General features: G+C 43.8%; 2 long non-coding RNA genes across 5 annotated transcripts in view; one reads left to right on the top strand and one right to left on the bottom strand.

Moving 5' to 3' along the window:
• Window positions 1-914: 914 nt before the first annotated feature.
• LOC147757999 (uncharacterized) lies at window positions 915-15,878 on the bottom strand. The gene is made up of 2 exons (XR_015320942.1): window positions 14,417-15,878; window positions 915-1,139 (listed from the first exon to the last, which is right to left on the bottom strand). It is a non-coding gene; the product is annotated as an uncharacterized LOC147757999 (long non-coding RNA).
• LOC147757998 (uncharacterized) overlaps window positions 15,538-22,517 on the top strand; it is a 66,663-nt gene continuing 59,683 nt past the window's right edge. For 3 of the 4 annotated variants that reach the window (XR_015320932.1, XR_015320931.1, XR_015320933.1), the window contains exon 1: window positions 17,984-20,203. This is a non-coding gene — a long non-coding RNA (uncharacterized LOC147757998). Of the gene's footprint in view, window positions 15,671-17,983; window positions 20,204-22,517 lie in introns of those variants that run through there. The other variant, XR_015320935.1, reaches the window with a different exon arrangement.

Here is a 22,517-nt window from a genome sequence, read left to right as displayed (position 1 = left end):
TTAACGTGTTATTTGTCGTAACGGGTATGAGTCCACTGTTCTTAATATCAGAAAGAGGCCTATTTTTTCTAAAAAAGGATCTGACATGCTGAAAAGCAACGGGTAATGCTCAAAACTTGAACACAAACAAGCTGTTATCCGACCTCTTCGCGCCGGATAAACTCCTTCAAGATCAAATGCTATCCTGAACGAGACTCGATAGATTTTAGGTTTAAAGGGCTCCAAAATTCATCAAAATAGCTTAAAAAGCCATTTTTGATAACCTGGACCTTTTATTCAGAAGCTAATGACCGGAGCCTGGGAGAGATATCGACTATTCAAATAAGTTTCAACGATTAGTTTGATCAAGACGTTTTGCATTTTTAGGACCTTTGGCCTGTGACCAGCCCAAAATTTGATGCCGCTGCACATGGCGTATTCAGGCGACGCTTTAACGAGTGCCAATGCTGCCTGATACACGATATTAACGTGTTACTTGCAGATTAAGGAAGAACTGTTCTCAATATGGCTAGTAGTTTAGACTTCTTATTAAAGGTGTAAGCGTGCCGAATACGAATAAAAATAGCCGCCAGGAGTGACCCTTCTAGCAGATGCAAAGAAGGGTCACTCCCTATATAGGTATAGTCTTAAAAACAACGCATAGACACGTGGCAGCGTCCTTCTGGTTAAATGACGGTTCTGCTGGAAGCATTGTTGACATCGGCAGACCTCTTCTTCAAAAAACCAAAGAAATACATTCTTTGAAACCGCCTAATTTTTTCATCGTATTCTTCATCAAACCACACCGTTCTAAGACTAAGGGCATCCGGCCGATTCAAAAGGAAGCTGAACCCATGTGCCGTCCATAGCTTTAAGGACTCTGTGTAGTAAATGTCTCATTTGCAACGACTAACTAGTAATAGTAATAAACAAAATTAACTTAAAGGAGCTTACAAGCTTTATTTCGCACTGAATAATAGACAGTAACATATCTCCATGAGCTATTCGGGTCACTCGCAATGATGGTACTATGATATTTGGCAATACGCAGAAGTTACGATCGGCAATACCTCCTCATGGCGTGACGTTTTTCAATAGCGTCAACCCGATAGCATCGACGCTCGGCCCGCATATTGACACAGCTGGCTGAGGGCTAATATCTGTAGATAGAATACCACGACAGAGGTTAGATTGCAGTTATTGCTATATATTATTATTTTTGGAATAAATTAAAAGGATTGCCATATTTTTTTCTTCTTTCACTTGTGCATTAGTTCCGCTCTCAGGAATAGGCAAGTATCGAGTTAGTTTCCAAGATACGCTTTTTATTATATAAACAAGCAAATATAGATTTTTTGCTGGATCTCCGCTAAAAGGTCAAAATCGTCTTGAGTAGGTTAAAAACAAACCATTGTTACACTCATAAAACGATTCAAGCTTGAACTCAAACCTATCCAGTTAAAAAAATAGGGAAAAGTAGGGATCATGACGCAAAACGCTCACCGAACGCATTATTATTGTTAGTAGGTTTGACTTGAACAGTGAAATGTTCATTAATGCTTATTTCGCTTTGACTGCGTAACTAAATAGTAGAACTAACCAACAAATCAACAGTAAATTGCAAGGCATGAGATTCTCTGAGAACAGACGTTAATTATCTAGATATCAGCACATATATACGAGGTCGATTCGTAAAATGAGCTAGGGCCATGTTTAATTGCACCGCTTACCATTTTGTTAGACTGTGTCTCTGTGCAAGCATAACTACTAATGCGACTCGGGCTACGGTAGGACAGCCATGAAATCCAAAACTGAAAACCCCGCAGCAAATAGTACGATCAGCTAGGTGATGATGCTCATGTCGAGCATTGCGAAGAAGCTGCATATATATATATATATATATATATATATATACTTGCCCCGACAATCATTAGCCGGGAGAATGGGGGGAGCAGGTGATGGAGGCTGAAAGGTACGCTGGCGGCAGCGGAAGTTGCCAGTTACCCCTGTCGCTGTTGTCAGTGCAACGTCTGCTGCATCTTCTGCTACGAAACAGGACCGCCGTTCAAGATTGCCTAACGTATCATCATTACCGTCATCGTATCTCGTATAATTGCTCATATAGTTGGACGAATGATTGCTCGTTGCTAGTTGGCAGTGGGAAAGTGACAGAGACGCTAACAAATTGATTGAAAACCTTTGCTTTACGCGGACTTCGGTAACGCTATTATTCCCGTCGCCGAAAAGCAGCAGCTACAGCAGCGGCTTCAATAACGATTAAACACAAGAAAGAAAAATGTGGCAATGTTCAAGTAATTGTAGTAATATTAACTGCTGCAGTTGAAAGTGCCGATAACGAAGGGGTTCTGATCGGATGGACGATCTGACCCAGGTAGTTTGGGCAAAAGTGATTCGCAAGAGTTGGTGACAATCCATCGGGACCGGAATGAGCGCTCATTTTTTGGCAGGACATTGTTTTATCAGCGAGATGGCGCGTACACTGGTTGGCTTAAGCAGGAGCATGAATATTCACCACTAAGTATCTCTACCCACTAGTTAATTTGGAGATCTTTTTGCAACTAATTCGTTTGTTAGTTATTATTAACTGTTTAGAAATAAATGAGGAATTATGACTTTATTATGTGTTAGTGAACGTTCCGCCTTGAATGACAAATCGAGATCAGAGAGGGAAAATCGTTTGTGCTTTAGAAACATCTTTTGCTGCGAAAGTAAAGCTGGCCTATTTTTCTAGCGAGACAATATATATACATCAGGCAAACGAGCGCAGGAACTGCAGGCAACATTGTCGCCACTTGCTTTACATGATATGCATATAATAGGCCTTCGGCGAACTTCGCACTTCTCGTGTACGTATTTAGAAATTGATCAGAATTGATTTCCGAGTATATCTTGTTTGTTTTCGAAAAAAGGTAGAACTGTATATGAAAATACACTCCATTTCCCGCTTCCTCTAGGTATACATTAACTGTTCAATACTTCTGGATATATATATATGTATATATATATATATATGCGGTTGCTGCTTACAAGTGTATCTCAATAACATAACCTATTGAAGGGTTTCGTTTCGTAGCTTTACGTTACGGATAGCATCGTAGTAATTCACTCTTTCCAGATAAAACAAATAGGAAAGTATTTAAAATTGTTTTACTGCCCCAACTGGCAGTTCTGTTTGGCAATATCGCTTGTGGCGGTCACAGGCTAACGTATCGCATATGCATCAGCTTAGATTTAGGCCAGTTCTCCGATTAACCATAACGTATACTAAACAAACAAACAAACAAAAAACATTGTTTGGACTCAGAATCTGCAAACCATATCATACTGGAATAAAGCCTTTTGATCTTCTAACATCTAATAGTTGATGATGGACAGAAATTAGCATACATGCTGTATAGAAACCATGTTCTGTCATCATATACACAGGGACAACTTGTAAAAAATCTCTGATGATCTTCACACACAGAGAATCAAGTTGTTCACTGCTATTGGCTTAGCTTACTAGTGACATTAGATCCACACAATGGCAATGCTTTACCGGTTTACCAAAGTGCATAGAATCTCTCTCTTTCGTTTTCTGCCACGGTGGCATCATTGGTTATGGTCGCGAAAAGAATTCGTCTCGAAAAGATATGAATCGAACGCTACATGCGCTCGTATTATAATATCTGTGTTGGCCGTCGTCACAACCTTCAGCTGACTGCGACCTATTCGAAGAGTAGTAAAGCCTTAACAGGGATGAGCGCGCTATTGAAGACCGCTGAAAATCGTTTGCCACAAGACATAGCGATATGCTCTTTCTGCCCCTCCACGCAGAAGAGCAGCTTTGAGGCTAAAGTCATCTGCGTCAGCAATGCTTGTCCATCTTTGCTCCGTTCACCTTCCGTCATCACATTCATCCGTTGAGTAACGGGCGAGAGGAAGTTCCAACGCGAATTACGACAACGTCGTAGACCGTAAGCTGGTCAGCGGGCCGGCCGCCCGGCCAACTAGTTGGCTTGGCTACTAGCAGCCGCCATCACGCAATTGTTTGCTGTCCTTTCTTAAAGCTGTTGTCGAGAAAAATCGGTCATCAGAACCTCTTATTTCATTCAGCCATCAAGGAAATATTTGCCAGATCGGTGAGTGGTCGGACGTAAGGCTGCAGGTGGATCAGGGGAGAAAGCACATCTAATTATCTAATACTACCTTTCAGGATGACGAAACGCCCATGAACCAGCACGAAACTATGACAATTGCGGCGCTTTTGCTGTTGTTGTTGCTGCCTGTTGTCGCTTTTGTCGACGTTGACACAGTTGGATGGATGAACAAGCAATTACAATTGCTTTTCCTTGGCTAGCCGTAACAAAGATTCCCTGCCATTAATAAAATGCCGTTAAAAGTTCATGTACTGGTACAACAAGCAGTACAATTCAATGACGGAGTCTACGAAGTAGCATTTATTATTCATAAATCTATTTCGTGGCGCAGCCGGCACACGATTGTTATCGAGATTTTATTACATCATTATAACTATTATTATCATCATTGTTGTTGTTGTTATTATTATAGATTGTAAAAGCACATTCTGCGTTGGCTTTGTAACGACGACGACGACGATGGCATTGGGGCGCTTGACTCGTTCGAATACGATGATCTACACGTGGGGTTGATAGTGCGCGGATGGACAACGATAGTCACGGCCGCGTTCCCGTTACTTTTCTCGGCGGGCGACGAAGCCGATAAATTTTGACAGGCGGGTTCGCTAGCACCGCCACCATTCGGTCATTGGTTTAGCCGGCTGATATATAAATATATACATGCATACATACATACATAATGTGCGTTCATCTATGTGTATTTTTGGTTACCACACTCGCGGACACGCGGATAACATTCGTCGGCCAACAAACCTGCTTGTCGTTTTGCCCCTTCTGTGCTTCTTCTAGCTAACGCAAGACGCGGAGCAAGTCGCACGTGGACACGCACAGATTGTTGGTAAATGTCGACACCCCTCCCTTTCCCCAAAAAACGTCTCCCTGACGGCCGTCGACATCATGAAGAACAACAGTTTTGGACTACGGGGTACCTGCTATATTCCATCGACATGAGTTAGGATTTACATGACTTTGATTTGAGGTTCGGTTAACCAGCCGCAGCGTTACGTAGTATGACGCTACGGTCAGGCCAACATACAACTGGCCAAACTAGACTGAACTGGGTTGAGCTCACTGTGTTAACTGTTGTTGTTAGGTCGTTAAAGAATGGATTTTTTCTCGATGGTATCACCGCTTCGGTTTACTTTCAGCGGCACTTCGCCGTGCCATATGCTACCCGCGCCTAGTTTCATTGGCGACATATGCGCGCTGGACAGCGTAGTCGCAGAGAGCCGTCGCCGGCCATAAAAGCAACAAAGCGGATCCGCATAATTGCACTAGTACGAAACTGTGAACTGTCAGAGAAGCGATAACAATGATCAGTAGTGAAAGTGATCAGAAACCACGCCAATAGTTTGCTATAGCCAAATGAACAGCCTGCTTAGGAAGTTGAATTTCACACAGATATCGTATTGTGGTGCCGGCAGAAGCTTCTACTTTTTTCATTGTTAGCTTTGTCGTGTCGTCTATCTATAATAAGGTTCCTAAGTGCCCTACGCCTATGATGTACTACATCTAGCTTGCGTGTGGAAAACTGTGTTAGAGTGTCATTCGGTGTTAAGAGGCACCCTTCTGTAGAGCATTATATGATAGCAGGAGGGCCTTCTATTGCGACGCGGTCTAGACAAAAAAGAAATAACTCGAAGAAGCAAAAGTCAGTATTATACAGCGTTCTATTTGTACAGTATATCGTATCTCATTTAATCCGCGACCTTGCGTCTGTATGGATAATACGCGCGGTCACAACCGCAGCTGAACTGCTGCTATGCGGGTCCTGCTTCGCCAATGCTGGTAAACCCTGCATAGAAGAGGGCGTAAAACCACACAGATTTACCAGTTAAAAGGTACTTTTTTCATCGATTGAACACTGACAGTACAAAATGAATACCGCAACGCACGATAGAGCCATGTCGGATCTAACACATACATACTTAACAAGTTTTCGCTCAGAAATTAAACGGAAAAAAAAAAGAAAAAGATTTTTACGCGATCTTATACTAGACAAACTTGTAGGGCCGTTATACTGGCTCGTAGACAGTTTCGAACTCCCATTCATTCTTGTACAACTCGTTAGTATATACTCTAACGTATAGAGGAGAGGAGATGATAAGGCATGCGTTTCCAAAGTCCATAGATCCATACGTTTCTAAAAATCAGCTGTCTGGCATAAATACGTTGTCAATAATTGGTTGAGAACCATATAGATGTGCACATAGATTTATTACAATTAATACAGATTCGAGGGCGACTAATTTTACTTTAAGCACTAACATTTCCTTAAACGAAAGCTTATGTCACGGACTAAGGGGTTCCGTAGCAGCCCCACTCTTAATGTTTGTTTCCTGAAGAAGTGATTCAAAGAGCTAAGTAATACTGTACCTGTAGAAAGCAAAACGTTTTTACACTCCTTCCCGTCGTTCCGCTGAGTTTAATTTTACGTTGTAATGAAGTTCCGAGCGAATAGCGAGCACTGCCAAAAATGCCACAAGAGTGTCTATTGAACTGAGGGAAACTGCTTTCATGGCTAGCCAAAGGGGGCTTGTAAAAATAAAACGTTTAAATTTCCAGACGCGCGTTTTTGCCGCGTCTTTGGATCATATGGGACCACTGCTATTTTCTGAAAATGTACAATATGCATCAAGCAAGACTGACGACCATACATGTCAATAGTCCACTGAATGCCTCTAAAAGGCAGGCATTGCGCCACAGAATCAACAGAGATACATTTGTTCCGCCGCAGAGGCAAGAAATCAATTTTAAAGTGATTTCCTAGCAATCATTGTGGTGCAACTCATTTTGGCGCTGTCATGCCACCCGACAAATTACAGCTTACGGTGCCAAAGCTCGATTCGTTGCGCGCACAATGCCATGAAGCTCGCAATTATAACACATTTACAATATATTTAGATATCTATTTGACGTTTGTTCCCCCTCTAAGTAGCTACGTCTTAACTCTCTGTTTGTTTGTCTTCTAGTATGTGTCGACGGCTTACCATATGCCAAGTGCACTAGGCGCCATGTCATTCTTACGGGCTTTCACTACTAGCACTGCGCGGCTAGAAGACCCAGGCGCTTCGCGGGGGAACGGGGGATGTTTACCGTCGACTCTATTGTACCTTGCTCATCGAATCGATGCTTTTTCGAATCGAATCGAGCACCGTAAAAAACAAAAACGAAAAAATCTCCGCCACGAAAATTGTGATAGATATTAGTTTCATCTTATGATGCACTTGTAGGTTACTTTCCCGTTATATGGTACGATGCACAAAGTAAGACGCCTGATCTAGGGGGCTTTTCTTTTGATTGGATGCCGATTTTTAAGAGCAGCGACCTAAAAAACTCGTACGATTCTTGTATCGATCAAAGTGTCCTGCTCGGTTAGTTTTTACATGCTCAAAGGTAGTGACTAGTTTCGTTCCGTGCGCTGTAGGCTGAACGCTAAGCTAGAATGCTTCCAACTACGATCTAGAAAAACAACAACCTACGATTAAGGTCGCAAAGGAAGTGGACTGATGAAGTGATTAAACAAAGTATATTAGATTAGACAATACGTATTTACTTGTCTCGTAACCTTTTAAAGCCATTTATGAAGTTATAAAGGCTTCGCATGATACGGAACATTCGGGAGTCTTGACTCCACTTACGCTGACAGGGTCTTCTTCTCGGGAGTCTTCTCGATGATTAATAGACTATGCCTGAGAAGTCTGAATCTTTCTAAGTAGGCTAATCTACGACTCGAAACAGTCTCTCTAAGATGCGCGTTTCATACAATAAGTTACGTGACCAGGACGCACAAGTGGCAGCACACATGGAAATAAAACACGGCAAGCCGTAGGACGCTTAAGAAAAAAACCGCATTACACTAACATGATATATCTAGAATGGATAACAAGAAGTGTTTACAAATTTTCCAATGTAGATTATGAAGGGCCCGCTGGTACCGCTGCTGCGACCGTGTATCAATCACACAGAGAAATCGGACCGTAACAGCCACGACGATGAGAACCAATAGAAATCCACAATACCGCTAGCATCAGCATATTCTCGACAATAATGAGCGGCAATCACCTGTATCGTAATACAACAAGTCATCCGCAACGAGAACAACAACACCGATCCCCATCGCACCCCACCACAGTAATCTGGAGCATCGAATAGCGTCACATGTGTGCGTATTAACACCGTACACTGGCTCAAGAAGCACGCGTTCCGTCTACCATTATTTCTATAAAGAGTCAGTACACACCGCAAACATCAGCCATCGAGACGGTTTAGTCTCGTATATTCGTTCACGTTGCCCCATGCCGATCACTGTCAACGTGATTTCGGTGTCTGCTGCCGTAGGAACAATACGAACGAAAGCATAATTGTAGCAACACTGTTTCTGCCCTTATCCTGTTATAACACAAACATTATTATTTCAACGGGTTCTAGTTTTATTATATTCGTATCACTACGAGTGTTCTTGTGTCCTTTTCTCTCGCTGCTGTTGCCGTTCGAAGCCGAAGTTCGCAACTGCTAAAATAATCAGCCGATAGTAATAACCAGCCCATCGGGGTTAACCAGACGGGGCAATCAACACAGCGTAAATCAACAGCGTCTCGAAAATAACTTTTCAATTTCTTAGTCGCTTGATTCATGTATTGGTTAGTAGTTTTAGTTGATTGGTTGCTTTATCGGTCGATTGGTTTCTTACGATCAAACTGGTTACAACATATAGACCAGAGCCCGCTGTCAATTTCGTTAGTATTACCGGTTGTTACCAGGGTAAGTCAAACGGTGTCCTTACATTCTTACAATAATCGTACGATTGTCGCTGGCTGGCTAGCAGCTGGTGATCGCGGGATGGATGGACGGACGGCCGGTCGGTCGGTCGGTCGGTCAGCCCCCGCGCCGCTGCCCCCCGGCCCTAGTCATTCTGCGAGTGGTGAAACCATCGCTGCTATTTATGATGCTGTTGATTGTAGTGATGGGTTTTGATGTCGGTACCGGTTGCGCGAGTAGCTCTAGGAAAGCGGGAGTTAACAACTAAAAACAGCTGTTACAATTGCTGAAATGTCGCAGCAGCTCGTTGCACGAGCGTTTGTTGTATTTGTTAATGACGACGTCGTTACGGACGTGTTACGGAAGATTAAATAAATGAAGGGATGACGTTAGGAATGGAAATGGCCTCCGGGGGCGGGAAGAGGGGTTTAGCAGCTCAACGGTGAACGGCTGGCGGTGAACATATACAAATCATCTAGCACTGTCAGTCACAGGAAAGCAATCCAGTACAAATGTTCCCTCCACGCAAGCGCGTCACCGCTTGCACCGTTGTGGCATCCTGGTGCCTGATCAACTTATTTAATCCGGCAGTAACAGTCATAACAGCTACTTGATCCGTCGCTCCTAGCAGGAAGAGTGAAGGCATTTTGAAGCCAGTTGGGGTTATTTTTACGGCAATACGCTTTTTGGTAAGTGGTGCGTGAGCAAGAAGGACAAAGGACATCAACTGGTGTGGACGGACGTATTATTTGTTTTGATGTTCTTTGGGGAGGTTAGGACAATAGTTGGGGTATACTCCTCAGCGGGAACGTACGAATTGAAAGGACTGAACTACCGTTTCTTACGTATCACATAATTAACCAAAAAAAAAAAAAAAAAAAAAAAAAAAAAAAAAGGCTAGCAAGCTCATCCAATGTAATGTAGGTATTTTGAAAGTCAATCGTAAATCTCGCTTGCCGGAATCCGCTAGGGCCTCCGCTAAGCGGGAACAGGTAAAGCGTCTCCACAATTCAAATCAAGGCTATATTACTAGATCCACACAAATCACTGTCGCTGCCATTGTGGTATAGGGAACAGGCCAGGATAATCAAAGGTATAATGCGTGAACGACTCATTGACTGTGCAATGGGCTGCAAATGAATCATTTCACAAATCATCGATATGAGTTCACTGTTTTACTGCTCGCTCGGGCTGTTGGGAATTGCCATGAAAAGGTTCCCAGCGCTGGAAGACATATCGCTTATTTAACGAGATTTCATAGGGCACAGCTGTGTATGATGAGCAGAAGTCTCTCAATACCTAAGACGGAGATACGATTATCTACTACCGTGGATGATTCTTCACTCATTCATTGCGAGACTTCATTCGAGCTCGCATAATGCCTATGCGATGGGACTAGTTGACGAGGCTAGCCTTTATGGTAAAGGGTTTCTCGATGCAAAAATATCACATCAGATAGAATTCGGAATTTTTGGGAAGAGAAGCTTCAGACTAAATACATTGGCTTCCGGTGATCTCGCAACGGCAGGTTAGGCACGCCTGCCAACATTTACTAACGCCTAACTTTCTTGTGCAGTGAAACGAGATGTCTAGCTTCTTTAAAACTAACGAATTCTCTTTAGAAGTTATAAGAAGCTTAGAGGTTTAGTTAAACTTGAAAAACAAGACATTACACAAAACTCAACGTTGTTCCTTATGATTGTAGGACGTATACTTTTTTATGCCGTTGTTCTCTGCTCCGGCAGACCGATTGGTCTATGCTAAGTAGCACCATCTGGTCAGAAAACTTGACTAACCCAGACCACTGGTCCTTATCCAAATGCATGGCCAGTTGCGGTTCTCAGAGCAGCTACAAATGGTGCGTCTCGTTTTGTTCGACTGGCGCAAAGTATTTTCGACCAGTGAAATGGGAACCAAAAAAACATAACACCAGTAGACCAGCAGCAGATGTGCGTGCATTGACGGCATCGCAACACACACAAATAGGCACCCAGACGTATTCACAATACCATCAATCAATAGCCATCGGCTGTCAACTATGCTAACTGTTTCTATCTCGAGTTTTTTTGGACTTTTGCAAGGCTTGTGGTGGCAGCGGCCAGTCCGAGGCTTCTAGTTCCAGTTACGCAGTACTTCAGATAACAACAACAGTGATAATAATAAAAGCCGTCAAGGCGTACCGCCGGGAACCACGAGACAGTCAATGACTTTTACAAAAGCAGAAGAAAATACAATGCGAAAAGCTACCCACGACGACGACGACGACGACGACAACGACAACAATATCACACCATACCATGGGGTTTGACTGCCACAGCAAGACAGTGCTTGCAAACGGCCTAGAACCACAATGGTGAAAAACTATGGAAAAACAAACAGGCCACCAACTTTTTGTTATTGCTATAGCCCTGTTTGATGGAATAGGAGTAGTTCTAGAAGCAGTCGTACTTGTGCTATTGTAATGTAGTGTTTGTCGAATGAAGATACGCAATCACTGCGAGAGAATAAATAGAAGAAGTAAGTCGAGATACAACTGGACCAGTTGCATAAGTAGAAATACTAGTACGTTTTCGCATTCGGATATTTGAGCTAGAAGCAAGTGCCAAGTTGAAAGCTTCAGATCTGTCAAGGCACAACACGACAACGAAACGTCTGCTGACAATCAGTATCTGCAGCATCGCAAGTAGAAACGCCGGCAACGATTAGCTAAAACCGATACAAAACCACGCACAGAGTTCACATAACGTCCGCTCGTTACTGTGTGTCTTCGGCCGGATACTACAAACGCTGCGGCGTCCGTTACTGCACCCTGATCACGAGTCACTATCAGCATCATAGAGGCATCGCTGAACAGTAGATCCGTCAGTCCGCGCACCCAGAACACATTACCGGGATTGCGGTCAGTAGCCTTTTAGGCCGGCGTCTCGACTCCAGCGTAATCCAGACCTAGACAGCGTCAATATTAGCCCGTGATCGAACGTATCAACGGGAACGCAGTAGGGGGGGGGGGGGGGAATGACGTAAATGTCAGTAAAGAAAACTACTAGTGGCAGTTGGGTTTTATGGAAATAACGTCACTGCCGACGATGTTGAACTTCAATTAAGGCAACAGACGGATAGCAACAACAGCGGATGACCCTACAAGAAAATAGAATCGCACGAGGCACCGAACGTTACTGTTGGTAACGACACAACTCAATGATCGGCGTCAGCTGAGGAAGGACACTTCGAAAGCTGCTAACCGAGGAACTGATTAGAGTTTGATTCTACACTAGCGGGCGGATCTGGCGGAGGTAGAGGTCATGCTGTTGGTGCTAGTGCCACCTGCAAAAATTGTTACTTTTTCTACTGTAACTTTTGTTTTGCTTTTCCTGATAGCTTATTTCATTCGTTGTATTCTAAGTTGTTCTGCAACATTGTTGCTGATCCGCCGCTAAAACGCGAAGCATCGCCCCAAACAAAAAAGACCAACTTCGAAATGGGAGCCATGGAAGACGGCTAACCGTCGTTAAGTCGTGCATTGTCGATGTTCCGGCGCGATTGCAGGTTGCTGCTTGGCGACTCTTCAAACTAGCGTACTGGCCAGCGTCCGTCCGTATATCGTGCACCGCCGGTAAAATCCGGCCAGAAAGATGGTGAATGGCAATCCAAGAACCTTGAAGGTACGCGGATGATAAGTTGCGTGCTTAATTTCACTTCGTCGCGGCAATGAACATAGATACGGCTACAGCAATATTAAAGAGTGGTTAGTTCCTTGTGGGAAGAACAAGTGACGCATGAGTACAACATCGTACACACTATTGTATTTTCGTTGTTACTCCGCCGCTAACTTCGGTTCCAGAAGTTTCATTTTCCACTCAGTGAAACTACGCCATCAAATAATTTCGAGAAAATACTACAGAAATTTTAACTTTAGGACTGTCACACTTGTAGCAAACCGTAATCTCTAAATATTAAAGCTGATGATTGAACAGTGAGAAATCATCTATTTTTTGCTTACTTTGTCCAACTTAAGGAAAAATAAGGATCGTGCTTCCTTTCTCATATATGGGCCTATTTGACGTATCTCCATTACGGCATTCGAATGTGTTTTTCAGAATGTCAAACTTTACGGAACAGCCCGTGCAAGCCTTCGCACGTGGCTCATTCTTCATTACCACATTCGCAGTCTATTCGCTGTTAGATTATGTGTGTTGATTTGTCTGTTAACCTTAGGGACACGTTATAATCTAGGTTCGAACCCTTAGGCACGCGGCGTATCTTCTGCTGGAAGCCAACTGTCTGACGAAATTATTCCTAACGGCCATACCGGAACACACACACTATGTACGTTATATTAAACTAGATGTTAGTGGGTGTAAAAATAACTGTCATACGAGTTTCGTTGTTCTATGCGCGTCGATATTTCTTTTTTCGGAGGTTGAGGGCAAATGCATTATGCAGACCGTGCATGGGCATGACAAATCTGCTCCAATGTCCGGTACTGTGGGACTCTCACCCACTAAACCCTGGACCCCTTTGTCAGCTTGGGCCATGGCTCGGTATATTTTTGATATTACTTCGAATATGCGCGTCGATATGAGGCGTCTGATTCGTCCTAGCACCAACGTTCGCGTTTGAAAGGGCATCTCTTCTGAACATGGCGCAGTTAGCTTAAACAGAAGCTAGATTCAGATGTGGTGCATTTAAAGATCGCGCCTCACATCGATTCAGAGGCCTTTCATAATGAGAGTTTGGCAATCACAGACGCCGCCTGGCTAAAACTGAATGCTAGATGTAGCATAATGTACCTGTTGCGCTCTATTTCATTGTACGTCGCAGTATTAAGAATCTTAGTGAATAATTAATCAGATCGAAACATAGTCTATAATCGAATACGCTTCTAGTCGGAAGCCATAGGCGAGAATCCTAAAAAAACAGAATTTGCCTCTCTCTCCAGATTTGACTCTTGCAGTCTTTATTTGCGCGCGCTGAAAGTAGTCGCCAGAGGCCCCATCCGATAACCGTACTAGCCTACAATCAGATTAAGGATTTTCTCGAATTTTTACGGTTTCCACTAATACCCTGTCGGTAATCCATTGTGTGATACGAATGGCAAATTTTCAATGAACGTCTGCTGTTGAATGCGATTCCTGTAAATATCTTGTAAATAAATACCCTTATCTTAGAAGTTATTACTGACTGGCCGTAAAGTCGGAGATCCTGACAGCAGAAACAAACACGCCCGGCCAGACGTATGTCGTGTTATCATATCGATATTACTATAGACAGTGTGATATGAATACCAATTTTGATTTATATCTAGCTAATTTAGATTTATATCTATAAACACAAAGAGCTTTCCTTCGTGCTATCGTCCTCTCGAACTGCTAAAAACTATACAACAAAATTCTATCATAGAAAAAAAGAACCCTGCGTTGGGTAGAATCAAGTCCGATTGCGTTCTATAGAGTTTAATACTATCACGGTGTGACTCAATGGTCATTTTATATCAGAAACATTACATCTTGTCCTACCATTCACGTTAATTGTCAGAGTCGCAGATACTTCGTATGAATCGCGCGAGAAGTCAAAAGGCTACTGCGATCGATGCCGAACACCTCGTGATGGCTTCAGGACGACTCTGACTTTACCGCCGCCGCCGCCGCCGCCACTGCTGCTGCTGTCGTTGCCGTGGTAAACGGTACGCAATGTCTGGTGTGTTTGCGTGAGCGTGCAATTCATCGCTATCATGGCGATACCGGACCAACGACGACGGCAGAGATCATCTTGTTTTTGTTTCGACAATTTCGTCTGCTTCCGCCGATGGCGCGCTTGGGCTCGCTACAGTTTGACGGTTCTACAACTGACGCTGCACTGAATCAAATCGAAGTTGTTTGCGGTCGTACCCATAGTTGTTGTCTGCAACAGACGTCCGCGCGTAATACAGGCAAAATCAAGCAAAGTAACTGAGTTGAGTTGTGGGCGGGAGCATTTGGTCGGCGGTCAACGCTCAACGCGACTCATGGCAATGGTGGCCAAATGGAAGTAGTTGCAGTAATGTGAAGGTGCCGGTATTACTGTCGAATCAGCTGTTTCGGGTCTGTGCTTTTGTGACTATGGTCCGCTTGGCGTCGCTATTTCGACAGTTGCCACTTGCAAAACGTTCTTTTTGCCCTTTTTGTTGGGGCTTTTTCCCATTCTTCTTGATGGCCGAATAGAACTATTGCTGTTATCAATATTCATTGCCACTGATGATGCTGTTGCTGCTGCAAATAACAACTTCGACGTTAACAATGACAACGACGAGGCTGAAAACAAATAACAAGCAAACATTATCACCTCGCCAGATCAGTGGCCGAGAGGGATTTACGGTGACTCGGGAACACCTAGATGTATCTGACGACAACTGGCAACCGTGGGACCAAAAAAAAATATCAGCACGATCTGGAAGGGGCAAGGCTTATAGCACTGTAAGCTGTGCACCAGCAAACTGGTTAACCGAGGAACGGAATAAGCTCGCTTTTTTTTTTTTGTTTAAAGAAGTTTGGGCGTATTTCATGGCGTCGATAACTGGAACCTGTCGGGAACAAAAGTTGCAGCAGCGAGCCGCGTTCGATTTTCGGAAGTGCCGCGAACTGGAAGAAGGGCCAAAAATCTGATACGTGATCGATTGACGAGAAATACTATAATTTGTAAAAATGTGCTTGTGTGCAGTGAAAGCTAACTTCCCGATAACGTAATGTAAAACTGGCCGATTGAAAGTCGTGGATTTCGATGCAGACGACAAGGTACATCAGCTGTTGGCGGGGTCGCTTTCTGGCTCGCTAGTGTTTAGTTTACGAATTGACTTTTGTCCATTAAGCTTGCTGTAGAGAAGTCAACGAATAGAATGTTATTGAAAATCTGCATCGCTGAAAACGAGCTGACTCAGCTTGTTTCAAGCCGCAATAGGCCATTTAATTGTTTTTTTTTTTCATTCAATTCAAATAAGGAATATATGGAAATGCACATTTCAATAGTTTTTGAGCTAATAATGAATATTTGTCAGAACAGAAGATTGCTGCAGAGCGAAACGTCTTGGGATTAAGTGATTCGCAAAAGTCAATGATTTGTCACGTGTTTCCTATATGAAGTTTATTGCCTAACACAACTGTTATATTCCTGACTATTCGTCTATCAAACTTGGCTATAACAATCGCTTGATGTCAGTCAAATTATATACATTGTTGTCGTGTACTGGGAAGCTTTCCGACCGCTCGTCCTATGCTCAGACATTGTTCTCCTTATCTACATTAACACATACAAGGGCAATAGTCCGTCTTGTGAGTAAGCCGTATTGTGTTCGTACCAAGTTCGGAAAACACATGGCTATATAGAAGGATCATGACGCGGACGCCTCGACTGGAAACGTTGACGCAAAAAATAATACCAGCATCATCGTTATGCCATTATACTAAATTTATTTTAGTCAGGGTAGAATAAGATGCTAGCTAGTAGGCCCAATATAGGCGTCTAGATGTTGCTTCATAGACGCTGTTCGTTTACATTGTAAATTCATCGATAGAAGTATCATACCTATGCACGAATATAACCTATGTTATGCACGAATATATGTAAGCGAACCATATGTAGCATTTAGAACGTTTGGTCTTAAAGGTAATGTAAGGATAGCTATAATAGCTTTCATAGATTTACAGATAGATGACTGGCAACGGTAACTTAACGTACATCACAATCATACAGGGGAGTACGTATGGAATCGTTCTGCCACTGACTCTATGAGAATGGCATAAATATACTACACTGTATACAGGTCTCCAGCCAGGGTAGGGCCGTTGTTGGATGAATAAAAGCAATTACTAACTGCACGGATGCCACTTCCTTAAAGGAGGGCATAGCTAGGATGAACGCGTTGCCCTTATCATCATTAGATACAATTGTTCTGTTTGTTAAGGCATCGTAGTTCTGGCATTTGTCAATAACGAAATCGCTGATCTTTGTGAAAACTAGAAATAGGTAAGGAATAAGCTGCTCGTAAAGGTATCTTCGTACTTTGAACGTCGATGATAGTCGTTGCCAGCCAATGCATGGCCCTTCATGATTTCAGATATATGTATTATTTTCCATGCACGTCTCAAATGGTCCTTAAAGCAACGCCTTCTCACAAGACGGCAGCAGTGTTATTCTATAACTTACAGGCTTCTAGTGCGAGCCTTTGAAGAGACGTAATATAATTTGGAGCAAAACAATAATACTCAGGAAGGCTTTTTTTTGCCTAGCTGGGAGTCGCATTGCTTGAAGCATTCTACTTTAATATCTGAGCGCTCTTTTGCGACGGCAGGGCCTGAATCGAAAAGTAATTACTAAAGTTCTCGCTTATAACTTGCTTGATCCTTGTCTAAGATCACGCAGAATCTAACTTGCACCGAGCTAAAATATCCCTGTCAAGATTGCCACTCATTGGCCATCTGGCTGAAAAGACACAAGCAACAACTTTATTTCACTTTAAAAACATAAAAACTTCTATAGATTAATTTTTATTGGAGGTAAAGTCAGTTGCTTACGCCAGTCGGAGGAACAATGATCTCAGACCAAACAAGCCTAGCTAATTCTGGATGTTAACAGTCGGTTAGATAGATTTAACAAGATTTATGGGTGGTCAGTGAAGAGCATATACTAAAGACTTCCGTCTTGCGAACGTAGACTCATGGATCCATGGATGTATCGTCGTAAATTGGTTTAAAGTTGATGCCTATACCGCCTAAATGCCAGATACACGAGATATCGTGCCTGCAGCCAAGAAACTGCACGATTTCCGCACGATACAAGCTTAGTATTACATCATAGAACAACTGATCTAAACAATTAATTTATAGATAGAAGTTTGCTTCTGCGTATTTACGGGTAGAATAATAGCGCATTGGAAAGAAAGATTGTTTTCGGCTTCATGGTATTCAAACGATACCTATTCTGCATACATGCACATTTCATACGTAACGAGGAAACGCACTGAATCACATGAAAAAATTCTCGAATGCCTAGGAAACAAAATTACCACTGCTAGAACAAATGTGACAGATACAGCCCAACGGATCCTTGCATAAATATCAGTGCTGGAACGTTATTGTCACCGTATTCGACGGTGGACCTTGGCTTAGCTTTTAGGCAGTGGGTTCGATGGCCCTCTAGGTTCGTCGTCTGGCGTCGCTTTATATTGAACGGGACAATTGTGTTGAAGTCGTCTGCCACACAATAATCGCTCGATGTGGATCAACTCCTGGCTGTGGTATACGCGAAAACAGCATCAAAGATGCAGTTACCGCATCGAGCGGACGATGACAGTGCAGTAGCGTCAAAGGCCGTCAGGACAACAAATAAATTTATGCTGCTATTGGGGTTTATTGTGATTTAACTCGTGCTGACGATACAAACGGCTCCGATGACACGAGCTGTGACTGAACACAACTAACCTAGGATTATGACTCCTTACTGTGTTGTCATTTGTTTACCAGCCAGGTCGACTAAGATATAGCGACACGTCGTTGTGTATCCTACACAGATACAGGATTGTGTGGATGCGTAAAAACAAGGCCAATATCGACAGTCATTACAACAAGTACACATAGACTTGTCTCCTAGCCTATCCATTGAATGACGTCGAGTAGACGTACGTGAATGGAGTGGGCCGTCAATCGACGTATGGGCTGGGTTTCCGAGATGAACGTAGATTCAGCCATGTTTTGGCCAACGCCTCGGCGATATTTGAAGTTCAAATCGGCCAGCCGTCAACTAGCGTCTAATAGCTGACGTGCGCGGATCGGGTCGGCCTTCGGCCAACGCCAAATGAAGTCACGTCAAAAACCTACGAGTGGACATCACGAAACGGTAATACGCATACATATACATTAGATTTCTACTGTTGCTGCGGCAACAACTGCATCGACATGCAATTACGATGACCCACTTGCTTGGTAACAAAAAGGGCAAGGAAATCCGTAGCGGGTTCGTCTGGAGCAGGATCTATTCTAGTTGTATCTGTACCATAACACGCGAAGCAAGCGGCAGTCGTAACGTAAACTATAAGATGTCAACAAAGTAACGGATAGCCATGACCACTAAGCTGTGCGCCACCGATGAGCCGATTTAACATAAACACGCCCTTTTGCTCTAGCTGAACGTCGAACTTAGTAGAGGAAGAAAGCCAAATTTCAACCAGGTAAACGATCCTACGAGAAGACCTGATAACTAAGAAGGAGAAAAAGTGGATAGCTCCTACTAATTCTACAGTTGTTTTTAGCCTATCGTCACGCGAACGATTATCATCGCTATGTAGAGCACGGTATGTATTGCAAAGGCACCTATGGTTAATGACGTTGCTCAGGCTTAACTAACGACCGCTTTTTCTTTGTTTGATCTGCAAACATCGTTTGATTAACATAGGGCAACTATTTACCGAGAACGAAGCAGAGATGAATATGACAGGCGTAATCATTGTGACAGTGTCGTAACGGCAACGGTGAATCACCGTTAAATGGAGGCAGACAAAAACAAAAAAAAAACGCGTATATAGCACGATAGCTTTGCCGTTGCTCTTTGTCGTCTCTGGGTTAAGGTCGCGTCGAAGCTGAGAGCAGGTGCCAACCCGCATGCGTTTGATGAGACAAAGGTAACAAGGTACAATCTACAAACTAAGGGAGATTGTGTGAGAATGTCTGAGCCACACAGTTTCCTTTGGCTGTTGCGTACACAATACGCTAACAGCCAAAGGAAATGCACAGCAGGGCTGCAAGGTGCGACGTCCAGCTAACACATATGTCCGGGACCGTCTAGCTGGCGTCGCTTGGTCTTCTGCTTACAGCTTATTGTGAGTGACGTTTTAGAAAGGTACCTGTTTATGCTTGCTTGGTAACGCTCGGAAGCGACGTTTCGTGCGAAACGTCGGAAGGGGCGTGTTGGCCGCACAGCAAACAGTCTCTTCGACGTAAATCAGTTGAAAAACGTACCGTTTTGCCCTATGTCAGACACTTCAGTCCACAGGATTTTCTGCTTCTGCCTACAGCCAGGGTTAGCGCTGAGTTGTGCAGGTGGCTAGTTTTTGTAGAAGCGATTACGATTGCTACGGAACCCGGTCAGGTCAGGCCTCTGCTTTTCGATTGCTTCTGGTGTGCAATTGATGCCGAAGCCTTTATCGTGGTGTGACCACAGGGAGCGCTGCGTTGGGCGCGTTTTCCGACTCAGCGCGCACAGTGACGACTGCCATCTTTGCGATGGCCATTCCGCACCCAACGTCCCTGCATTGTCGTCGGAACGTGGAGACAAAGGTAAGCACCACCGGATGCATCCGATGTCGGCCCCGACGGAAGAAACCGTGGCGGCGTTGGATCCCGGATAGTTTTCTTTGCACGCTTCAAAGCTCTGCTCAAACTGTGAACAGCTACAGTGTGCAAAATAACCTTCACTAAATGAGAGGTCAGCAACACCGAAGTGAAAGCTACACATTGAAAGATGAACGACCCTAAATCCATCCGCTCTTCATAGGTAACCACTGCAACTACAACGAGAACAGTGAACGATCAGCCATTGAGGTCTGCATTACTTCCATTTCTAACGAAAAATACTTTGAGTTCTACGTTCGAAACCAGCGTTAGGCATTATCTTAGATGACTGGGCCCAGCGTGATGAGGATATTATGTCTGTCTTTAGAATCGTCTTTTTTCTACTTTCCCACACGTGTGTTGCCTAAGGCTTTTGGGCAGATGCGCTATCATCGAATCATTAAGCCGACTTCCCTTTTGTGTGTGACAACATCAGTGTGAAGTTCATTTTTCACCGGTGAAGTTTTGTATCTATTTCTGTTGAAAAGAAAGGAAAGAGGAGAACTACGGTTTCCGGAAGGCCGGTGTGATGTGCCTATTAAGAAATAATAAAATCCTGCTTTTTACGTTTTGCGGGGTTCGACCATACCGGTCAGGTTGTTCTTTACGAAAAGCAACACAATAAAAATAGCGCACCATCGCACTATAGTTCGATCACAGCCACTAAACTTAATTGATTCGAACTTTTCGTACAGAACCTCTATTAAGCATTAATTTATCTTGCGTATTATTACCAACACCAAACGATTACTGGAAATAGGACAAGTAGCAGCAGCAACAACACTGTCCGCTAATTTGGCCAATAACACTTCTGCTGGGTTATGATTACCGGGGCTTGCGGCACAAAGGCAAGGGAACTGCGAAAGTATCAAAGCCAAGCGGGACTTATGCCACATCGTTCGCCAGCTGTTGTCGCTACCACATAGACTCTACACAGGATCTAGTTACTCAGTTATTTTAATCGTTTCCATACAGTAGCTGCAACAATAATTCACTTGTTGATGGTCCATCAAAATCAAACGCTCATGTGGAAACCGGCAGCCGACAGCGAAAGCAAGGGCGCTCACGCACGGTCGATCTGCACACAGTGAGACGTGATAAGCACCTGCAGCTTCCATAACGCGCATAATCATTGTCACCCATCCCGGTGAACGAACGACTCCTGCAGATCGCAGCACTACCTTGGTTAAAAGGCTAGCTTCTCTTTTCACGTTAGTTCGCTTTTACCACGTGGCTTGAAAATATAGGTAGCCACGATTTCCCTTCCGTTTTTGGGCAGGAACAATGCGAACAACACATACACGATAACGCTATGTGAGGGCAACCAGTGAGCAATGATCAAGAGTTCCTGTTCACTTGCCGCACCCCTAGAATCCAATGCTATCCACTGCAGTAATGGCGGATGCTGTCGAACCTGTCAATTAGTCACCGAAAGTCGGCGATTTTCATCGTCCTTGTTTTCGTTTCATCTACGTCTGCAACGAAACAGAGTCATCCGGCTGCGCCAGCACCGCCACGTTCTATAAAACTCGTCTACACATAGTACATATATATATATATATATATATATATGGTATGTTTTCTAGCGGTAACGAACGATCAGCGATACCAGCCGGGACGATTAAAGCCCCATAGGAAAAGCAGCGAAGATAAAAGATGAAACGTTGCATCGACCCTTTTCATTAGCATGGACATTGTCCTAGCAAGAAACAGCAGAAGGCATTGTCCGGAAGACCGAGGTCTTCTGCGGCAACGAAGGGTCGTAGCAACGAAAAGGCTCCTATAGTTCATGGGCTTGTCGGACCATTGTCATCATTACAATCAGCACCAGCACCATCATTGTGGCCGTAGAAGAATAAAGCCTCAACTATCATCCATTTGTTCCTTCTCCTTTAACCCCCTGCCCACCCCCTTATTACCTTCATACACTTTTTTTACTGCTTCTACTGTGGTAATTCGTAACCTTCCTGAGGTAGTTATTTGAGACACCAGCACCGTTGGTCGGTCGTTTGCCTGACTTTCCTACTGCTGCCACCTGCTAAAAATTAGATGGGTGGCTGGTTGACTGAGTAGTTCAAGCGCCGCCACACCGCGATGCATCCCGTGATGCTGACGCTTTATAGCCGCTAGGCTGCAACATACGACTTTACTATTATTAACGTCACCCTATTCACTTTCGCTGGTTGCTGTGACCAATGATCGCCACCGGTGGGCTGACGTTAGCTGGCACCGCTGGCGGCGTCAAAGCGTCGCCGTCAAC

Source organism: Varroa destructor, unplaced genomic scaffold (assembly GCF_002443255.2).
Source record: "Varroa destructor unplaced genomic scaffold, Vdes_3.0 BEIS01000002.1, whole genome shotgun sequence".
NCBI lineage: Eukaryota > Metazoa > Arthropoda > Arachnida > Mesostigmata > Varroidae > Varroa > Varroa destructor.
Note: the sequence above shows the minus strand (reverse complement) of the source record. Positions and strands in the feature narration are given on the sequence as shown.